Here is a 22,086-nt window from a genome sequence, read left to right on the forward strand (position 1 = left end):
CGGACCCTGTCCCTTAGGGGGAGTGTAACCCCATTCAGGGCAGGGAGATGGCCCTCCAGCCTGTCTGGCGAAGCACCCACTAACAGCACTTCCATCTTGTCTGGATTGAGTTTCAATTTATTGACCCTCATCCAGTCCATTATCAGGTCCAGACACGAGTTCAGCACAGAAACCGCCTCACCTGGATTGGTGGAAAACGAGAGGTAGAGCTGAGTGTCGTCAGCATATTGCTGACTCCTCAGCCCAAACCTCCTGATGACCTCTCCCAGCGGTTTCATGTAGATGTTAAACAGCATGGGGGACAGTATCGAGCCCTGAGGAACCCCATGACATGAATGCCATGGGGCAGAGCAACTGTCCCCCAGCACCACCCTCTGGACACGGTCAGCCAGGAAGGAGCGGAACCACCGTAAAACAGTGCCCCCAACTCCCAACCCAGCCAGCCTATCCAGAAGGACACCATGGTCGATGGTGTTGAAAGCCGCTGAGAGGTCCAGGAGTATCAACAGGGTCACACTCCCCCTGTCTCTCTCCCGGCAAAGGTCATCATACAGGGCGACCAAGGCAGTCTCTGTACCAAAACCTGGCCTGAAACCCGATTGAAATGGATCCAGAAAATCCGTTTCATCCAGCAGCGCCTGGAGTTGCCCAGCCACAACCCGCTCCAACACTTTGCCCAAATAAGGGAGGTTCGCTACTGGTCGGTAGTTAGCCACCAGCCTTGGGTCCAGGTTTGGCTTTTTAAGGAGTGGTCGAATTACCGCCTCTTTCAAGGTGGTAGGGACCACTCCCTCTCTCAAAGAGGCATTCACGGCCTCCTGGACCCAGGTGCGAACCCCCCTGGCTGATCTTCTAATTAGCCAGGATGGGCAAGGGTCGAGCGGAGTTGTGGTAGAACGGACAGATCCAAGCACCCTGTCCACATCCTCAGGTCTCAACAATTGAAACTCATCCATTAATACCTGACCAAAGCAACTAGCCTGCTGTTGCAACATGTCAATGGTTTTTGGTCAATGAATTAAGTCATAGCAATGCCCGACATGTCTACTCTCTGGATGCGAAATTTCCAAGTAGGAAATGGCTGCTGCCCTATTTTAAAAAATGATGCATTTTGGACAAATAAAAGATGTACTTTACCTTTTATAAAGCAGGACTGTGCCTAATGGAACACATTTCAAAGTGCTGTTAGCCACCCACCATTCTCCAAATTGTAGCAAAAAAGATTAGAATTCATGGTCTTCTCACCTAAAAGTTGGGTTTTCCTCAGAAATTGTAAAACATAAAAATCTTTGGGCTTTTAGCTAATACAATAAACTTAAACTTGGAAAATACAGAATAAAAAAAATCAATAATCAATCAATAGATTATAGTCTGGAGTTATTATTCTGTTCCATGGTGGATTGGCTTTTGTAGTGAAATTCAGGGTGGGGCTGCAGATTCATTGTAATTGTAGTGCATCTGAAGGGATTTGAAGGTCACCAAGACAGTAATGTGGCAACCAGCCTAGTCACATTGAGGGAAACTATAAAAGGCAATTCAATGGAAAAACACTTCACTATACATTTCCAGGTAACTTTAGCCCAAAAGTAAGTATTTTTTAAATAAAAGGAACACAAAAATAAATAATATTTTCCAAGTAGATTGGTTCCCAGTAAAATAACCCAGGGGTGAGTGGGAATTAAAATGGATATTTTTAAGTATCTCCTCAGTTCTGTTTTGTGGGAAATGCTTACTTCAGTCCATGTGTGCTAACTGTATTTTTCATTCAGTACTTGTGTTGTATTTGTGGTTTTCTTTATTTATGACAGGTATAACTGGAGCCATTTGTACTTGAGCAAATAATATCAAATACTGAATCCTTTATAAATATTTACAATATTTGGTGTGCCTCCCTCCACATCAGATGTGAGGTAGCAGTAGCAAGAAAGACAAACAAAAGCTATGTGTTACCGTACTATAAATGTTTGCTGTGCTTATTACTGATTAAGTTTTCTCAGAGGCATTGTTTCTGTCAAGTTTTCTGCAGTAAAATTCTATGAATGAAAGTGTAAGAAAATTAAGTTGTGCACGTTAAGTAATGATTGATGCCAAGGGATTTTTTTTCCCCCTAGCAAGAAGTGTGGTATTTTTCTGTGTGTCTTTCCCCCACCCACCCACACACACACATGCACATGTGGCTTGTGAATGAGGCAAGAGTCTGGGATTTTCTAATACAGCTGCAGAATTCATTGGCGTAAGCATGAAAACAACATGACCCTTCATGCCCTCCCATTTCTCTCTTTCCCTTCTCCCTCCCCTTTAAGTGCAGAATCTAATTGCAAACATTCGGCATGTCCCGCACTTGTTTCCTGCATTGTATGTGGAGCCAGAAGAAGTACTTATTTGAAAAACAAAGCAAACGCCATTCAAGGAATGTACAAATGCCCCAAAGTGAATCATTCTAATTTTTTTAAATAATAGTTTTAATCCTTTGGACACAGAGTAGCTCGCTCAAAAGAGAATTGAGGCATCTCTGGAATTGTTTGAGACAAAGCCCCATCCCGTCATGTTTGGACAACTTGCTTTGCACCTGCAGACACAGGACTTTGAATTTTTTGCTTTTTAAAATATAGAATTTATTTACCACTATACTTGTTTACTTCTAGTCATGTCACTAATCTGGAGCTGAAATAAAAAGGTTGCTTTTATTGGCTTAGAAATAGCCTTTGCATTTTTGAACTTTCATTGACTTTTACTGTATTCAACCTCCTTAAGCATTTTTAGCACACAGCTAAAATATTTGGGCCAGCTTCTTTCAGTGGTTTTAAAAATGCTTTTGGAGGGGGTATCATGGGAGTGGACAAGCTCTCTGAAGACTGGAAATCTATGTATAAAATCCATGAGAACAGTGAACATTAATGCTATGTAATTACAAAACACTTTTATTGTTCTACTTCCATTAACACAAGTCTGATATATTTAAGAATCTGATTCTCTCCCCCACTTCTCCCATCCGTGCACTCATATTCTGCTGGATTTAAAAGAGGAGTCTAAAGCATTAAACTGGGATTAGCTCTTGTATTCTTGAACGAGGAAGCAAATTTTTAACACTATCACTGTAAATTCAGTAACAATCCTTAAGATCCAGTTTTTTAAAAGGAAAACCAAATTTCGAAATTGAAATTCAAAAATTTCAACTTATCTTTTATGATTTGAAGTTGAAGCCTGGAATAAGTTCTTTCCTGAACATCACCTCTCAGAATCTCCCAGCAAGCATTGCTGGTGGCTATGCTAGATGTGTTCTTATGGATGTTGTAGTCCAGAAGACTGAACTTTGCAAGCTGTGAGTAGAATCACCCTGAAGGCAAAATAATGAGTAGATTCCACAGTTCAGAGTTACAAACTAATAACTTGTGTTTATGAATTTGGGAGCCAATTTTATGTGTGGTGTGAAGGTATCTTTCAGAGAGATTCCTGAATATGATCTCCTGATATCGAAATCTAACAAAGGGAACATTGGGTAGATAAATTTCTATTCAGTAATGCCAATGTTCATGTAATATGTGGGAAGCTGCTTGCCCATGTTGTGCTGAAGAGGCTCCAGGTGCTTGCAGACAGTCTATCCAGAATCACAGTGTGGATTTCGAGCTAATAGATCCACCACTGACATGGTATTTTCCCTCAGACAGTTGCAGGAGAAATGTAGAGAACAATGATAGCCACTCTTTGTGGCCTTCATAGATCTCACAAAAGCCTTTGATTTGGTTAGTAGGGATGGCCTTTTTAAAATCCTTCCCAAGATTGGATGTCCACCTCGACTCCTTAACATCATCAGGTCCTTTCATGAAGAAATGAAGGGCACTGTAGTTTTTGATGGCTCAACATCCGATCCCTTTGACATCCAAAGCGGAGTAAAACAAGGCTGTGTCCTTGCGCCGACTCTGTTTGGGATCTTTTTTGCTGTCATGCTGAAGCACGCCTTTGGAACTGCAACAGAAGGTGTCTATCTCCGGACTAGATCAGATGGAAAGCTCTTCAATCTCTCTAGACTGAGAGTGAGGACCAAAGTCCAACTGAAATGCATTCCTCTTTGCCAATGATGCAGCCATTGTTGCCCACTCTGCTGAAGACCTCCAGCAACTCATGAATCATTTTAGCAAGGCCTGCCAAGACTTTGGGCTAACAATCAGCCTGAAGAAAACACAGGTCGTGGGCCAGGGCATTCTTACCATCTCCACACAAGAATTGGAGGTTGTTCATGACTTTGTGTACCTTGGCTCAATGATCTCTGACACTCTTCCTAGATGTCAAGCTGGATAAATGCATTGGCAAAGCAGCTACCATGTTCTCTAGACTCACAAAGAGAGTATGGCTTAATAAGAAGCTGGTGGCATATACCAAGATCCAGGTCTATAGAGCCTGTGTCCTGAGCACACTCCTGTACTGCAGTGAGTCCTGGATCCTTTGTGCACAGCAGGGGAGGAAGCTGAACACGTTCCATATGCGTTGTCTCCGACGCATTCTCAGTATCACCTGGCAGGACAAAGTTCCAAATAGAGTAGTCCTAGAACGAGCTGGAATTTTTAGCATGTATACATTACTGAAACAGTGACGTCTACGTTGGCTTGGGCATGTTGTGAGAACAGCTGATAGTCAGATTCCTAAAGATCTCCTATGTGGAGAATTAGTGCAGGGAAAGCACCCCAGAGGGAGACCACAGCTGCAATACAAGGATATCTGCAAGTGGTTTCTGAAGGCCTTAGGAATGGACCTCAACAGATGGGAAACCTTGACATCCGAGCGTTCAGCCTGGAGGCAGGCGGTGCATCACGGCCTCTCCCAATTTGAAGAGACCCTTGTCCAGCAGGCCGAGGCAAAGAGGCAGACCTGAAACCAGCCAAATCAGGAAGCTGGATAGGAGACAGATTGTATTTGTCTCAGGATTTTCTTGGTATAAAGTGTTCAGAAGTAGTTTACCAGTGCCTTCTTCAGAAAGTACTGTGAGACCACATAGCTTGCCCAAGGCCATACAGGCTGGCTGTTCTCCCAGGAATCACAGTGGGGAATTGGACTCTGAACCTTTGGATCTGCAACCAGGTCTTCTATCTCACTGAGATATCCAGCCAGCCTTTGGTGGTACATGCCCTCTTTTTTGATTATATGAAAGTAGCCACCATATCCCCTTGAACCACCATGTACCTTCAGAGCTACTTTGTCTTTTCCATATCTAAAAGCAAAAGATTGATTTTGACACTTGTTAATTTAGGACTTTAATTAATTATTTTTATAAACCAGGGCCTTAACATTCCAATTAATTCAATTCTCTCTCAGGAAAGAATCATATCATTGTAAACATCCATTCATTCACTTTGCTGAAAGCCCCGAAGACAGAAAGGAAGAAAAAGGAACAGTTAAGCTACAGATGTCTGTTGCACTGCTTAACTGTGGTTTTCCTTCTTTTCCCTTACTCCCAAGCTCTTCTTCTTTCCTCAAAGCAAATCTTTTTTGCAAATCATTCCTCTTGAGACACCCAGCTGAGCTTCCCCGACAAGTCGTTTAATGCCCCTGCTGTCAGCTTGAACTTTGCTGATTATGAGGGTCTGCTTCAGCTGGTAAGAAACGTTGATTCACAAGTTCATATCCCTCCACCTTTTCAACTTTGCATCTCCACAGCTCCATATCCCACTAAAACAGAACTTTCTTCTGTTTATTTTGGGCAAGTTTCTGATCACTGTGACTAGGAGAGTTGAATTCAGGAAGTCAGTTCAGAAATGAGGGGGAGCATTCTTGGCTAGTTTTGTTATGGTCCTAAACCCATCCCATTTAAAGGTGCCTATGACTGAGTCTCAATCATGTTGAAATTGTAATTATGCTGAAATCAGGAAAGGGTACTTAAAGAGCACCAGGTCAGACCTACCATTAATAAGAATGCAAAGGTCTCCTCAGCCAATAGATTTTGGTTGTCATGGAAGAATAGCATATTGTTATTCAAGTTATATTGACAAGTTGTGGGATTTTCCAAAATGCCGAAACAATTGTCTGAGTTTTGGTACAACAGACCTTGAATAAAGGGGGGAAAGGCACAATTTTCTCCAGGAAACAAAAATATTTTAGGCCAGTGATGAAAGGTGTTACCATTTGTCTATTAAAATGAGCAATTTTTTTGGGGGGGGGTGTTCCATAAAGGCTGACTTGGTTACCATGACATTAGAGGAATCTACAGGAAATTGGATGGGGGGGGGGAGCTTCATAGTAGTGTTTTAGATTAAATTTATATTGCACGTATTGCTACACAGCAACCCATGTATTTTCTTTGTGCATGTGTGCACATGTTTTTAACCTTAGTTAATATTCAGAGACAATGTCACTGTGCAGGAGTGCAGTGATATTATTGTGCAGCACAGCAAAGCAACATTCTGCAAGGCAATTCTAAAAAATGAGAGAGCCCAAACAAAAAATTTGTAACTTTGAAACTGGACTTTGGATCAGCACTGAATTTGACACAGACGTAACAGGCAATCTGTTCTTGCTTTGTGTCAAATTGGGGAAGTTTGGGCAAAGGGTTTTTGAGATATGACTTTTTAAAAACTACAATTGTTTTACCCCTTATTCAGCAATAGGTGACCCTAGACATGCCCAGGCTTAAAATTTATTTATTTTATTGATTTATTTAAAATATTTTTATCCCACCTTTTATCCCGTCCTTCTTAAAAGGACCCAAGGCAGCTTACAACATTAAAATGACAATATTTAAAAGCTAAAAACAGTAAATATACAAAGAATTAAACAAGCATATTAAAATGGTAAATAAAATTAATACTAGAAACACATTTAAAAGCAGCAGAGCACAACAATTCAATTTGAAAAACCCTTCTCAGACTGCCAGTCACTAGGGAAGAGCTTGTCTGGAGAGAAAGGTCTTTGGCTGCTTGCAGAAGGACAGCAAAGATGGGGCCAGAGATCATATTAATTGAAAAGACCAATCTTGCTTATCTTGAAAGAGAATGCTTGGCTTTACCATCAGTTTCTGAAATTTGAAAGGAATCTAGACTGCAGGGGTTGAAATACTGATCCTCAAAAAAGGCCTTTCAAAAGGTCAAAACAGAGACTTTGTTATAAACTGAGCATGTGTGGAACAGGTTCGAAAGTAGATCCATTTTTGTCCAATATAGCTTTCATTATTCAGGTTGTGTACCTCAAGGAAAGGGCTTGGAAACTGTAACATAGCTTTCTAGTCTGCATTCTGCAGAGCAGGCATGAAATTTACCTGAAAAGTTTACCTGAGAGGTTAATGAGTGTGCTAGGTTTCTCCATTGTATATGCTGCACTCACTGACACTTTTTCTTCACCATTTCAGTAAGTCCAAAACAGCCCTTCAAACTATTTTGGCACAGAGGGACTACAGACATATCCCAGCTGTCCTTGCTTCTGTCCTTGTCCAACAACTATAGCATAGATCATGTACTCATCTTCTGGGATGATCTAGCACTGGGTAATTCTACATGAGAGAAATTTCTGTCACAATGTTTGTGTAGTGAATGTATATTTAAGCTACCATTTTAAAAAGCCAGGAAATACAATTCTTCAATAGAAGAACCCTACTTTATGAATGTGGAATATTGTGCTTCTGCATCCACAGTTCAATGGCCCAATATTCCAGCACAGTATCATGCCCGCATTGCAAACAGGAAAACTGAAGTCAAGTTTTACATAGCAAAAAGCAGCCTGAATGTTGGCAACACCAGTGGCAGCAGTCAAGATAGTCTATAGAACACTCACTACCATTCATGCTTGTTAAAAAACACCCATGACAATTGTTTGGGTGAGAAGTGATTTTAAAAAGGAATCGCCTTCTAGGATTTCTCCCTTGCTTTGTGTCATTTTGTGAACACAAGAGGTAGTTAGACCATCCTGGCTGTTCCAGAGTGCCTCGGCCCACAGAAGGGAATAGTGACCTTTTTTTGAGTACTTTAGGTGCAACTAGATGCCATTTTTTTTCATATTTGTAATTTATTAGCACTTTAATCCCTTTTCCTTTTTAAAGAAAAAATATTGAGAAGAAAATAACCTAACATTTTGGAGGGAGGAATTCCGAAAAGTACCACCAACACCGAAAGTGGATAAAAAGAAGCAACAAATAAATATAATTTATTGCATAGTAAATATGATATTAGCAATTGTTATTTGCATTATGTCCTGATTTCCTGAAAAAGTAACATGTTACAGATAACATTATTACTTGCAGTATGTTTCTTCTGACCTCTATTACTTCTGACCATCACTAAATGCACCTGTGATGTTTATTGTAAGTACCGTTTCCCCCCCATAACATCTCTGGCAAAGTATTCCTACCTGAATGTGATCCGTTAGGTTCTTACTTTGTAAAACACCAAGTTGTGGGGAGCCCAAGATCACATTGTACATCTGTTGTCATACTGATGTTCCAGATGTTCAGGAAATTACTAAAAACAGAACTATAAACAGTTGCCTTCAAGAACTTATTCCCCAGTTGCTGTTAATATTAATTTTTAATTTTTTTCCTTTCTTGTTTTTCTTTTTCTTTTGTATGAATTTTAGAAGCATGTCTGTGAATTATCATATTGAGTTATTGATATTTGGATCTTGTGGGGTTTTAGTTTTAGGTGCTATGATAGATAAAGACATTTATTAAATATAGAGATTGCCCTTGAAATTACTGTTGTTGTTTATATATTATAAATTTCTGTTGAGACTCAGCTTGTACCCTGGAAAATTCCATTTAGAAGTATTTTTAAAAAGCCATTGTTGCTTTTTACACATATACTATGTGTGTTTTGATATACAGTGGTGCCTCGACTTACAAACTTAATTGGTTCCAGAACTCCAGTCATAACTCAAAATGGTCATAAGTTGAAGCACCATTTCCTATAGGGATGCATGGAAATGCAATTAATCCATTCCGGCTGTAGAACAAAATCAATCCCCCAATCTCTGCAAGACCCATCGGAAACACGATTAATCTGTTCTAGCCTAAGGAAAAAAAGAAATAGAAATGCAAGCAAAGCGTGCAAGACCCATTGGAAATGAAAAGAAAGCAAAGCAGAAAGCAAGCGAAGCGTGCAAGACCTTTCGGAAATGCAAAAAAAAAAAAAAAAAAAGCAGAAAGCAACCAAACCCCTCAAGGCCCATCGGAAATGGGGGGGAACCAAAAAGCAAACCCCCCAAGACCCATCACAGCACAGAAACATAATCCCCCAGCCCAAAACCATGCTGCAAAACCCATCCAGAACAATTTTTAAAAATCAGAAAACTGCACCTTACCTTACTGGGCAATCCGAAGTCTCCTCCGATCACACTCACTCTAACCGTTGGGGTGAAAGAGCTTCAAAGAAGCAGCCTCTTCGCCAACGGTTAGCAATTTGAATTTCCCGCCTTTCCCCCCTGCCTTTTTGCAGCTGGAGCTGGTCGTAACTTGAAATGGTCATATAGTGGGACATTCGTAAGTCGAGGCACTACTGTATCTCCTGCTTTCAAAAGTAATAAAGTTTTATTGTTCTTTTCTGGAGATTCACTCTGCATCCTGTTTTGTGACCCCCAGCCAACGACCTGATACAAGCCTGGGCTGAAGGGTTGTCACTGCCCCACAGCAGGAAAAGAGGCAGACTAAATACAAGATGGACTGATTCCATCAAGGAAGGCATGGGCTTGAGTTTATAAGAGCTGAGCAGGGCAGTTGAGGATAGGAAATTTTGGAGATTGCTCATTCATAGGGCCACATGAGTCAGAAGCAACTTGATCACAACAACAACATCGACTTTGTATCATTGCATGCAATTTCAACACTCCAAAACCGGAAAAGGAACTGCCTAATTATTGGGAAATCTGCTGTAGCCAGTGATGTCACTCATTTTGTACAAACATAGCTATGCAACAAGATATTAGCTAGTGAGTGGTGGGAGTTTCATAACAGATAAAGAGATGTGCTTCTTCATACAGAACATGGTAAAATTGTGGTATTCACCACTACAGGATGTAGTGATGGCTGCAAAAGGGAATTGGAGGTATCACCTCCAGCATCACAGGCAGTAGGCGTTTGTATATCACTTGCTGAAGAATATCATAAGAATTCCTTTCCCGTACGCAGACTAGCCTTCTATCTTCCAGATATTCCCTTTGCTCAGATGTCTAGTATATATCTTGGGTTAGACTACTCTATGCTTACTTCAGGACATTTTGAAATCCTGGCCTAGATGAAAGAATGGATCCACTCTTGATTTTTGTCAGAGTTCTGTAGAAAGGCAGAAATGCTACAATGCAGAGAACTTGCTTGCTTGCTTTCTGATAAACAATAGATAAATAGTACGCACAGCTTTCCTTCCTTCCTTCCTTCCTTCCTTCCTTCCTTCCTTCCTTCCTTCCTTCCTTCCTTCCTTCCTTCCTCTTGGTTGTCTGTAGCAGTTCTCTCTCTGTGTGAAACTCTACACACAGCTGCACTCCTGACATACTTTCACATACCGTTTGACAGAGTGTGAAAGGTTAACATACAGTGGCATGTACAGTATGCAAGCCAGATGTTCCTGCCATCCCTTGATTTGTTCTCATGCAATTAGTTCCATTAATGAGAGGGGTTATGGATTGGCAGACTGGGGGAAGTGAAGTCATATGGGAGAGGTTAAACAAAGGCCATTACTGACCCCCATGAGCTCAGTTTACACTTCTGCGTGTTCCTATTTGAGAACTGCTGGGTGTGGGGAATGTCTCCAGTTTCTGCCAGGTGCCTTTCAAATCTTATGACATGTGGCTTTAGGAATTCTCCACAGTGCTTTTCTGGGTTTTATGATAGGAAAGAGGAAGCAGTGCAGACACCCAGTGACCTTTTAATTGTACTAAAAGCATGACGTGACTCTAACCTTGCTGAAGCACAGAAGGACCAGCTCTTCCAACCATCGCTGTTTGTTTGGTCTGGATGGTTTGGTAAGGAAGTAATACTTAACTTTGTGAATGATCTGAAGGAGTCTGTTTGATTGGCTGGAAAGTAAAAGTGGAAGTTGGTGGATAGGACTGTTGGGCTTTTCTTAGCTGCATCAGGAAGGCAAGTGCAAGAGAACATCCAGTAGGCTGCACATATGGGGCACTATGTTGGGAAACGAAAAAGATTGGATGAAATGTAGCTCAAGGTGCCTTCATTACCCAGAACAGTGATGAGGAAAGAGGGAAATGTGAAGTTCTTCAGAGTGAGTTTTTCTATAGTTCTGATGGTCACATAATTGGTGGCTATAGTTTTTGAGAACTGCTGAATAGCTCATTGGCTTAGGTGAAGCCAGAGGCTAGGAGTTGGATTCCCCACGGTGCCTCCTTGACAGGAACTGGATTCAATCATCCACAGGGTCCCTTCCATCTCTGCAGTTCTAAGATTGTTTAAAACAGAAGAAGAATACAACCAAGAGATTAGGATGGGCCTTTCCAAACACTGTCTATGCTTAAGGTCTTGGCAACATATATTACTGCATCTGCTCATCACTGCTGAGTTTTGTTTTTAGCAGAATTTCTGCAAAATGTTATCTGCAGTACCAGTAAATATGTTTGTTGCATTTTGAAGTCTACATGCATCTCATGGATCTATATGCGAGTCATCAAATGCCATTCCTTTGAGAAATTGTAGGCCATTTGTTGCACTGAAATATGGAAACAAAAAAATAACAGGCTCAATTCTGAATGCTGGTGCCTGAAAACCATGTTCATTCAGAGCAGACCATGGTATTCTATTGACGCTAGAATATAGGTAGAATATCAAACATACATTATGTGCTACCTTTTAAAAAATCGAGCTGCAGAGAAAGACATAATTTACAAATATTCTAGAAGAGTTTTTAGAGATTTTTCAAGAAAGATATAAACTGTTCATACAATAACACTGTGGCATTTTCCCCCACAGTCTTCCTTGAAAGCACAGTATATAGGAAAATAATATTGGTGGTGAGTAACTGTTATGTCAAATCTATAAAATTTTAAAGGATTCTACTGGTCTATGATCTATGAAATACATCCTATCTTACATATTGGGCTGTTCTGCATCCAAATAAAATTTATTTCAAGAAGAATTGCATCCATATTTAGTGAACAAGAGAGGTAGCACACTTTAAAAGAGGAATAACTTTTGTTTGTCAAAATGGCAAATCTTGATGCCACTGGTTTAGGGGGAACTGGTCAATTGTCTATTTTTTTTAATCTTGATGTCTCTGCCTCATTTTCTCCATACTTTTTAACTTTCAAAAACCACTATCAATTTCTATTTACCAAAAAAATGAGTGAATTTTTTTAAAAAAATATGCTCAAGAAAAAAAATCCTTGCGTAAAAAAATCTAGTTGACCCATCCTGTTTTAGCCTGAATTTTAGCCTCTTAAACGTTCATTTTCTAATCATGACATTTTGCTGCACCATATTCTGCTATCCAAGTATTATAATATCATATCAATACAGATATATGACACGTTATCTTGCTTTTAGACTGCCCAGATTTTTAAAGAACTCCTTAAAGGGGAAAAAATGAAGGTTTGAAGAGTAAGAGAATGTATTTAAAATTCTGAATGACCCTTTCCTTTCAAATACAAGACCCAGCCATTTTCAAAAGCCCCCTGAAGTGCACAGAACATTTCTCTACTCTGGAGTGGGAGAGATTCTATTTCAGCTGCGCTTAAGCAGAGGAAACACCCAATTGATTCAGAAGCAGGAGTGTGAAATAATTTACATCGCCAAGACCAACGGAGGCCATAATACCAGCATTCCCAGAGTACCCATGCCTGAAAACAAGCCCAGCTGGCCATTTATAATCATTTCCCACTCTCTCAATAGGAAAACACCACATTTGTCAAAATTGTACGCTGATGCTTTCAGATTTAGTTCATTAGCTCTCATTGTGTCAACGGGGATGGATCATTTTGTACAAGGACCAAACAGCCTCCTTGCACTCTCTTAATTACACGTCAGCACCTCTCCCCCACAAAGCAGTGTTCCCTCTCTTCTGCTTTTCTTACCTATGCAGCTTAATGTCAGTTATAAGAAAGAAACAATGGGAGACAAAGGGAGAAAGCCTCTGTAGATTGCAGGGCTGGCTCAGTCCCTCCTCCAAATGGCACTCCAGCCTGCTCTGAGCCATTATCTCCTTTCTGCATCATAATTTCACATCCTAAAACTAATTTGAATATACTAAACTCTGGATACTGAATTAGGCCAAATTTTCAGTCTACCATGAAGGAATTACACCTTGTCTACAAGGGCAGGGCCTCCAGTCCCAATGGGAACAAAAATCGCTGGTGTTTTATTTTCAAGCAGGGTCTATGCCCAGATTAAATCATTGCCATTGTCTTAGAACTATGGAGCTGGAAGGGACCTTATCAAGCCCATGATTTGTTGTTATTATCTTTCTTGTTGTTGTTGCAGTTGCTACCCCATAGATTTTGTGGTGAAGATGGAATGAAGAGCCACCAGTGTAACCTTGATCCCCTTGGAAGAAATGTATAATGATATACATTATAATATGAAATAATATAATGATAATGATGACGATGATGACAATGGAAGAGGAAATATATTTTTCAGATTGGAGAGTCCAACAGGTATAGCTTTATTTATTTGATTTTTAGCCTGCATTTCCCCATCGCTGAGTCTGGAAAATATATATATATCCGTACCTTTAGTCCCTTTGCTTAAGCTCAGGAAACCTGCTCTGGATGGAATCTACAAAGCTGAACAGGGACGGAAGGACTGACCATAGAATACGGGTAGGTATGCCTTGTAGCTTTGCATTTACTGACAATGGTGCTGGGGGTGTCCCATCACACATCTTTGTGTTTTGAAAAGTCGTACCACAAGGCTTTTGTGCAGACATGGTTTCAGCAACATGTCGTTTTGCATACCGATTTCTTGCTGCAGCTGCAGTTCCAGATGGGAAGGGGATTCCCCGTAGAAAATCCAAAGGGGCAAGGCCTGTCTGGTTTCCTTCCCTCTGGCTCATGAAATGGCAAATGGGGCTGGTGTCCTCTTACCATCTTCTATTTCCTCCCAAATAATAGTCAATTCTTCTGTCTTTCTCTCCCCCACCACTCTGGTTTCAGCCTGCCAGAGCAGGGTCTGTCCCCTGCTATAGTTCGGCTCTGTCACTAATTAGGCTGAGCTCCCTTATCTTTAGTTCCGTCTCCTGTCAAGGCAGGAGTTATAATTGCTGGTGACACATTTGTGAGTTTCCATTGTCATGCAGAAGAGGGTTGTGAGCAGGTTATCCCATGGCTAGGCTTGGATTATTGAAAAGCAATTTGTAGGGGAAGTCTACAGGGGAAAGGTATTTCACCTCACTAAGCCTAGGAAAAAAAGCAACAACTAGGGGGGAGAGAAAAACCACTCTGGTGATAGATAGCTTTAGGTCTCTGAAGCAAACGTGTTTAACAAGGTCTATTAAAAAAATCACTTAGCATATCAACAACCATATTTCTAATGCATGTGCCGCTGAAGGCAATATTAGCTTTTGTGACATGTTGTAACAAAGTGCGGTTGCAGGATATGTCATCTCTTTCAGCAGGCTCAGTGGGGAAGTCTAGCCAATCTAGCCAATGGCTTTAGATCACAATCCTCTGGCCAATATAGACAATTTCCTGCAGCTTCATACATGGAGCCCCAATACTAATTCCACTTTTGTTTTCTGGAAGAGAGAAAATATTAGAAATCTTTTAAAAAGTATGGCCAGTTCACACATAGAACAATTCCATGCAGCAATGGGAAAATCTGCCATATTTAAATAATTAAACACACATACATGCATTGTTCTTTCCATCCCAATATTATGATACATGTGAATTTGACAAATCCTTCGAACATTAAATTAAATTGTTTCTTGTTTGCATTAGCAAAATTCATTAGATACAGGTATTCCTAGTATGGAGAGGACTATATAGCAGCTTCCCGGAGAACTGAAGGCTTTGAAGTGTTTGGCAAATCCTGAGTCTGGAAGGATGAATCTGTCTGTTTTGGTTTCCCCTACTTCTAGTTCCTTAAAAGAGCCTTAACCTCTTCAGTTGGTGAAACATAACTTGCTATCTAGTTTACAGCTCTTGGTCAATCCAGTTTAGGCATAAAGGCTTAATACTTTTCCCAAATTAGTGTTCCTCTAAATTAGTGCTTCCCAACCTGGGGTTCTTGGCCCCCAAGGGAGTCCACAAGGTGGGGGGTTGTAGGTCACCTTCTATATCTTGTAGCCCTTATTTAATAATTTCTTCCTTGACCTTTTGGAGCAGAATCTTAAAGTTAGTGTGTATGTGTATGTATGAGAAACAGGTCCTTTGGGGGAGAAAGAAGCCTCTACTTTCTGAGAAGGAATGACTCTACCCCATTAAAAATCCCTTTTTAATGCAAACATCGGGGGGTGGCAGGTTACTTGACTATTGAAAAAGGGGGTCATGACACGAAAAAAGTTGGGAACCACTTTTTGCTCTAGATCTACTGGGTTACAACTCCAACCATAACAAGTCACACTAGCTAGGCATCATCAGACATACTGGCTGTGTATCATGGAAATTAATACCCAATGTATGGCCATTTAACAGGGCACTTAAGACAACAGGGTTCTAGAGAAAAGGACATGTATTAATGTTTGAAGAGATACACGATGTGAATCTTTCTGTCAGAGCTTCGCAGAATGTGCTTAATACAGCTATCTGTAGTAGTTGTGAGATACCCAAAATGTAACCCACAAGGATGGTAATCATGTTTGTTTTTGAAGAAACATAATTATTCTGGCTCAGTAATTGCTCAGAAATATGGTGGTGACACTGAAACATCTCACAGTTCATCTCACAGTTCAACATCTCACAGTTCATCTACATAGAGAGTCATAAGTAGAGATGCTTATGAGAGATTTCACTTAGCTGTCCACAACTGTTAAATGACTGGATTATTTGGGAAGGCATCCTGCAGTAACATCCATATCTTCTTAAGATATCTTCGTTCCCTAATAGCAGATGTTCTGGGAGGATGGGGGTGGGGTGGGGGGGAAGCCTCACTATGATACATGGATATACTTTTTGCAACTAACTTGCTGACTTAAGCTGTTGTTGTTTAGTCATTACGTTGTGTCCTACTCTTCCTGACCCCATGGACCACAGCATGCCAGGCCCTCCTGTCTTCCACTGCCTCCCGGGGTTGGGTCAAACTGAAACTGTAGGCTACCCAAAATCAAGAAGTACAGTGGTGCCTCAACTTACAAACGTCTTGATTTGCGACCAATTCAAGTTACGACCAGCTCCGGTCGCAAAATTTTGCTTTGACTTGCGACAGGTGCTTTGAGATACAACGGGAAAAAAGCTGCCTCCCCCCTTTCCTGCCCTGTTTTTTCAAACCTTAGAGGTCATCTTAGGTTAAAAAAAGTCTCCCCCTAGTGGATGGATTAACCACTTTTGCATTAGGTCCAATGGGAATTAATGATTTGAGATACAACCAGCACCTTGAGATACAACCAAAAAAGGCTAGAACAGATTAATCGCGTTTCAATGGGAAATGGTGCTTTGAGTTACAACCAACTTCAGTTACAACTATCATCCTGGAACAAATTAAGTTCGCAACTCAAGGCACCACTGTATTCCTGATCAATTGGGAAAGTACAGCTCATCTAAAATAGGCTGAATCCCAAACACCTGGTTATTATCAGCAGCATCTCCATCTTGTTAGACTTTAGATTATTAATTTTTATTTTTATTTTTATTTATTTATTTTATTTATTGAAAATATTTTTACACTGCCTATCTCCTTAAAAGGAGATAGGCAGGGTAAAACTTCAAAGATTAAACTTCAAAAATTATTTTCTTTTCCTTTTGCATGAAGTATTAAGTGAAACCATGACAGCAGACAGTTTTTGATTGGCAATTTGGCAACAATCGCAAGAATTTTTTTTTTAAATTAATCTAAGTGATTCCAAAGCCAGCCCCCCCCCTCCATATCACATTTCTTGCTGCATCAAAGAGGGGCAAGGGAAGTGGACACTTTGCAGATATCCTGAAGTGGCTTGCTTATTTAAGAAACTTCACAATACAGAAATTGACAGCAGAGAGAGCCTGACCTCGCTTGAGGTCTGTATGCTCTTTGGACATGACGATCATGTCCAAATGGCATATCACTCCTCCCCGCAACCTCAGGCCATCCTATTTAGACCATGTGAGCCCACACCAAAAAGGCCATTGTCATTCTAGGCTTACTCAGCCCCCCCCTTCAACTCAGTACCTCATAAATATACTCACTGAGAATCTAACACATCTTTATTTAAAAGTTATTCCTTACCTTAATTCCACAGCTGTATAAAGGCAAATTTTGTTTTTTAATTTCAATGTGTTGGAGTCATTTTCTTCTCTACAATATTAATCTGCGGTGTTTGATTTTCTTCCGAATTGCAGGAATAAGAAGAAAAGTGAGATGGAGGTTTTTTAAAAAGACACATATTAATATATAAAATACATTAAAACAATATAGAAAGAAGGGTTGGATCTGGACATAACAATTGACTCATTTTCTGGAGCACAATAGCTTGAAATAACACTGACCAGGAAGAGACAGGAATTTGACAGATGTGCTTATATTCCTTTCAATTATTGCCTTCAAACTGGAGGAACGTTAAATTCACTGTTCCAGACAGTCATCCATACTCTTCTCCGTGATACTCCATTCCACTCTATTTCTTGGTTTTCCATTTCTACAGATATTATACCAAGCTATATTTTGCTTTTTTAGGGTTCCTCTCTAAAGTTCAGTTGTATTTTGAAGGTCTTGGGGTCTGAAGATAGTTTTTGCTATTTCTGATTCTTTTCCCTTATGCTTGGGTGATATCTTGGCTACATCTCCATAACAACATCTCCCATGGTTTGCAGCTCAACTTTGGAAATGGAGGGAATTAGAACATAATCCAGCCAAAGTCCTATGTACATACACTAAAAATACTGGATTTACAGCCAGGAATTGTTGTTGTTGTTTAGTTGTTAAGTCATTTCCAACTCTTCGTGACCCCATGGATCAGAACATGGCAGGCTCTCATGTCTTCCACTGACTCCCGGAGTTTGGTCAAATTCATGTTGATACAGCCAGGAATAGCTGCATACAATTAGACACCACTGTTTTCATTAAAAAGGTAAGCAATGTGCTTAGCAATAGGTATGGGACTTAAACCCTGTAAGTCTCCAAGCAACAACAGCTCTACATCCCCTAAACCTCTTGAACCTCCTACAGAGCTTAGCCATCCATTTCTTCTTTCTTCCTCACAGTTACATAATGGCTTTTTTTTTCAGCTCTGAGAATTCTGAGAATTCCTAGTGAAATCTGGCAGCTGAAGTCCAATAAAGTCCAAAAGCCCTATGCTGACATAGCAAGTGTTCAGGGAAAGGGAGTTCCATGATTATGTAGCAGTCATTGATTACTTCTTTTGCTATCAGGAACTTGCTTTATACTGTGTCAGAGCACTGGCCCATCTAGTCCAATATTGTAAATTCTGCCCAGCAGCAGCTGCCCAGTTTTTTTCTTGTATTTGAAGTATTGTTGTTGTGGCTGTCTTCTTCTTCTTCTTCTTCTTCTTCTTCTTCTTCTTCTTCTTCTTCTTCTTCTTCTACTACTACTACTACTACTACTACTACTACTACTACTACTACTACTACTACTACTAGGTTTCATTTATTTAATATACCACACTTCTCCCAAGTCTGGAAATTCAGACAACTCACATACTCATTAAAAACAGATGCAATTAAAGACACAACATGTTATAATATTAAAACACAGTTAAGCAGGTATGCAATCTTAGAAGGGGCCTGGCTGTAAAGGGGGGGCAGCAACTCCAAGGGATACGTTGGTGGTATCTATCCATACTTTTTTGTTCTGTTACTGAGCACTGACAGAATGATGAAAAGAAAGGTCACAGTATGCACTACACAATATAATAAGAAAAAGCAGATTGTTGTATAGGTAAGGCTTTTAGGAGTTTATAGGCAGCTGCTTCCACAATCTCTTCCTAGAAATCAGCAGGGAAATAACTGGTGTCACTCCTCACTCAAACAGCCCACTCAGATTACTAAGACATTTCTCCAAAACATTTTGACTGCTTTGAACATCTCAAAATGGGTAAGCATTATGATTCTTTTTAAAGCGAGTATTGATCTTGTGGTATTGAAGTTTGCCATCCTCAGACTGCCGTATTTCCAGTTGTAATGTTTCTTGGGTCCAAAGAGCTAAGTGTTAAGTCCCATGCTTTTCACACACACACACACACACACACACACACAAACACACACACACACACACAGAGAGAGAGAGAGAGAGAGAGAGAGAGAGAACACACACACGCACACAAAACCATCTTCCTCTCATTTAGAAGAATGCCTCAGCTCATGTAAAGGTGAAAAAAAGAGAAGTTCTTAGATCATTCTTCTAAAAAGGAAACTATCATATTCTCTTTTATCAGAAAGAAGAAAAGATGTTCCACCAAACACTTTGACACAGACACTCCAACACCTGTCCAAGACAAGGTGGATTTAGAGTGTCTAAACAAAGCTTTAAAACGCCAACCCCGGAGGTGTGTTGCAGTGTGTATCCTGGGATTTTATTTTATTTTTTCTTCTAAGCAGAGACAAATCACAAAGAGACTCATAACAATCAAATTCTGGCTATGGAAAAATCAGTGTTCGCTCACTTCAGGAAAAAAAGGTATAGTATATATTCTTTTTCTCTTTCTTTCCCTTGAGATATATGTGTGTGTGTGATCCACTCAGTGGAAAGATATGAAATATAGAAAGTGGACCGCAGTGCTTTGTTGTTGTTTAGCCGTTTAGTCATGTCCGACTCTTCGTGACCCCATGGATCAGAGCATGCCAGGCCCTCCTGTCTTCCACTGCCTCCTGGAGTTGGGTCAGACTCATGTTGGTAGCTTCGATGACACTGTCCAGCCATCTTGTCCTCTGTCATCCCCTTCTCCTCTTACCCTCACACTTTCCCAACATCAGCGACTTTTCCAAGGAGTCTTCTCTTCTCATGAGATGGCCAAAGTATTGGAGCCTCAGCTTCAGGATCTGTCCTTTCAGTGAGCACTCAGGCTTGATTTCCTTCAGAGTGCATAGGTTTGTTCTCCTTGCAGTCCAGGGGACTCTCAAGAGTCTCCTCCAGCACCACAATTCAAAAGCATCAATTCTTCGGTGATCAGCTTTCTTTATGGTCCAACTCTCACTTCCATACATCACTACAGGAAAAAACATAGCTTTGACTATGCGGACTTTTGTCGGCAAGGTGCTGCAGTGCTTACCTGTCCCCCAACAGAACCCTAGTTCTCCCTGATTGAAACTGTTGATCCCATGGCTTCCTCTCTGTACGTTTTCCTATTGTTACTGCACCCCCAAAACTCAGGGTGTACCACAACACAGAAAGATGTACAAAAATCTATTATTACATGCCTCTCCATCACTGCTCTTAGAAAGCAACATCTTTTGTTCACCAACTAGTAGTCAAATATATTAAGTAATTGAATTTGGGTTCAGGCTGTCTGAAGGACCATTTTCTTCCACATGTCTGTACTTGGACTTCGAGATAACAAGGGCAGGGCATGGTCACTGTAGATTATTTTCCCATTCATTAACGTATTTTAAATGGCATAAATTTCTCTGGTTTGTGTTTTAGTTAATAATAATAATAATAATAATAATAATAATAATAATAATAATAATAATAATAATAATAATAATAATAATAATAATAATAATAATAATAATAATAATAATAATAATAATAATAGCATGCCATCAAGTCAGGTGGGGACACTTTTCAGGGTTTTCCAGGTAGAAAATACTTAGAAGTGGCTTACCATTCCCTTCTTCTGGGGCCACCCTGAGATTTTGCAGCTTGCCAAAGACCGCACAATATGGCTGTACTTGCAGGAAGCACAGTGGGGAACCAAACGCCTAACTTCTGGATCCACAGCCAGATACTTGAATCACTGAGCTATCCCTTTTAGTTATATCTGGTTTATTTGATGTTATTGTTAACTGCCAAATGTGAGATGGATTGACTCCTTAAAGGAAAACACAGCCTTGAATGTCCAGTTGCTGAGCAGGACTTCTTAAGGTCAGGACATTTAGAGGTCACTAAAGGGACGTGGTGGCGCTGCGGGCTAAACCGCAGAAGCCTGTGCTGCAGAGTCAGAAGACCAGCAGTCGTAAGATCGAATCCACGCGACGGAGTGAGCGCCCGTCGCTTGTCCCAGCTCCCGCCAACCTAGCAATTCGAAAGCATGCAAATGCGAGTAGATCAATAGGGACCACCTCGGTGGGAAGGTAACAGCGTTCTGTGTCTAAGTCGCACTGGCCATGTGACCACAGAAGATTGTCTTTGGACAAAACGCTGGCTCTATGGCTTGGAAATGGGGATGTGCACCACCCCCTAGAGTTGAACATGACTGGACAAAAATTGTCAAGGGGAACCTTTACCTTTACCATTCATATGGTCATTGTGAGTTGGAGCCTTCTTGACAGCATGTAACAACATTGTTAACTGACATGAGTCTCATGTTTTTGAGAGGAATGCAGGTTATAAATCCACCAAATAAACAAACAAGCCTCATCCTTACTTAATCAGGAAAAGGTAATAAAAATTTCTTTTGCTTCATTTTTGTTTGGCTTGTATTCTGCCCTCCCAATCTGGGTATTACTTAAGGGTCTGTGGAGATTTTTCATTCAAACAAATGGAATGTGAATTGGAATTTTGGCTTGTATGCTACACTGACATAGTATAATGTTGGGGATAGACTCGCCCTTTGTGAGTGCATGCCTTGTTCATGCAATCACTTTACACTATATAGAGAAAAAAATGTAGATGGGAAGGATGTGCACACAGCTCGAATCCTCCAACCATCTCCCCCATGCGTACAAGATCTTTTAAAAACTTTTATGCATTTAACATGAAGGTCTGGAGAAGATTTTTAAGACTGTAGGGCTGAATTACCTTAGAAACATCTGTACAGTGAAGAATGTTGATAAGGCAGGATTCTCAGTCACTCAAAGGATTCTTAACACATTCAGATGAATGCACTTAGAACACCTCTCCAGAATTCTACGGTG

At 40.5% G+C, this 22,086-nt stretch overlaps 1 long non-coding RNA gene across 1 annotated transcript in view; it reads right to left on the reverse strand.

The window, feature by feature from the left end:
- Window positions 1-20,057, reverse strand: part of LOC140705505 (uncharacterized) — a 38,464-nt gene extending 18,407 nt beyond the window's left edge. Inside the window, exon 1 of the long non-coding RNA XR_012084899.2 lies at window positions 1,138-20,057. This is a non-coding gene — a long non-coding RNA (uncharacterized LOC140705505). The remainder of the gene's footprint in view (window positions 1-1,137) is intronic.
- Between the last annotated feature and the right edge of the window lie 2,029 nt (window positions 20,058-22,086).

This window comes from Pogona vitticeps, chromosome 3 (assembly GCF_051106095.1).
Source record: "Pogona vitticeps strain Pit_001003342236 chromosome 3, PviZW2.1, whole genome shotgun sequence".
In the NCBI taxonomy this organism is placed as follows: Eukaryota; Metazoa; Chordata; class Lepidosauria; order Squamata; family Agamidae; genus Pogona; species Pogona vitticeps.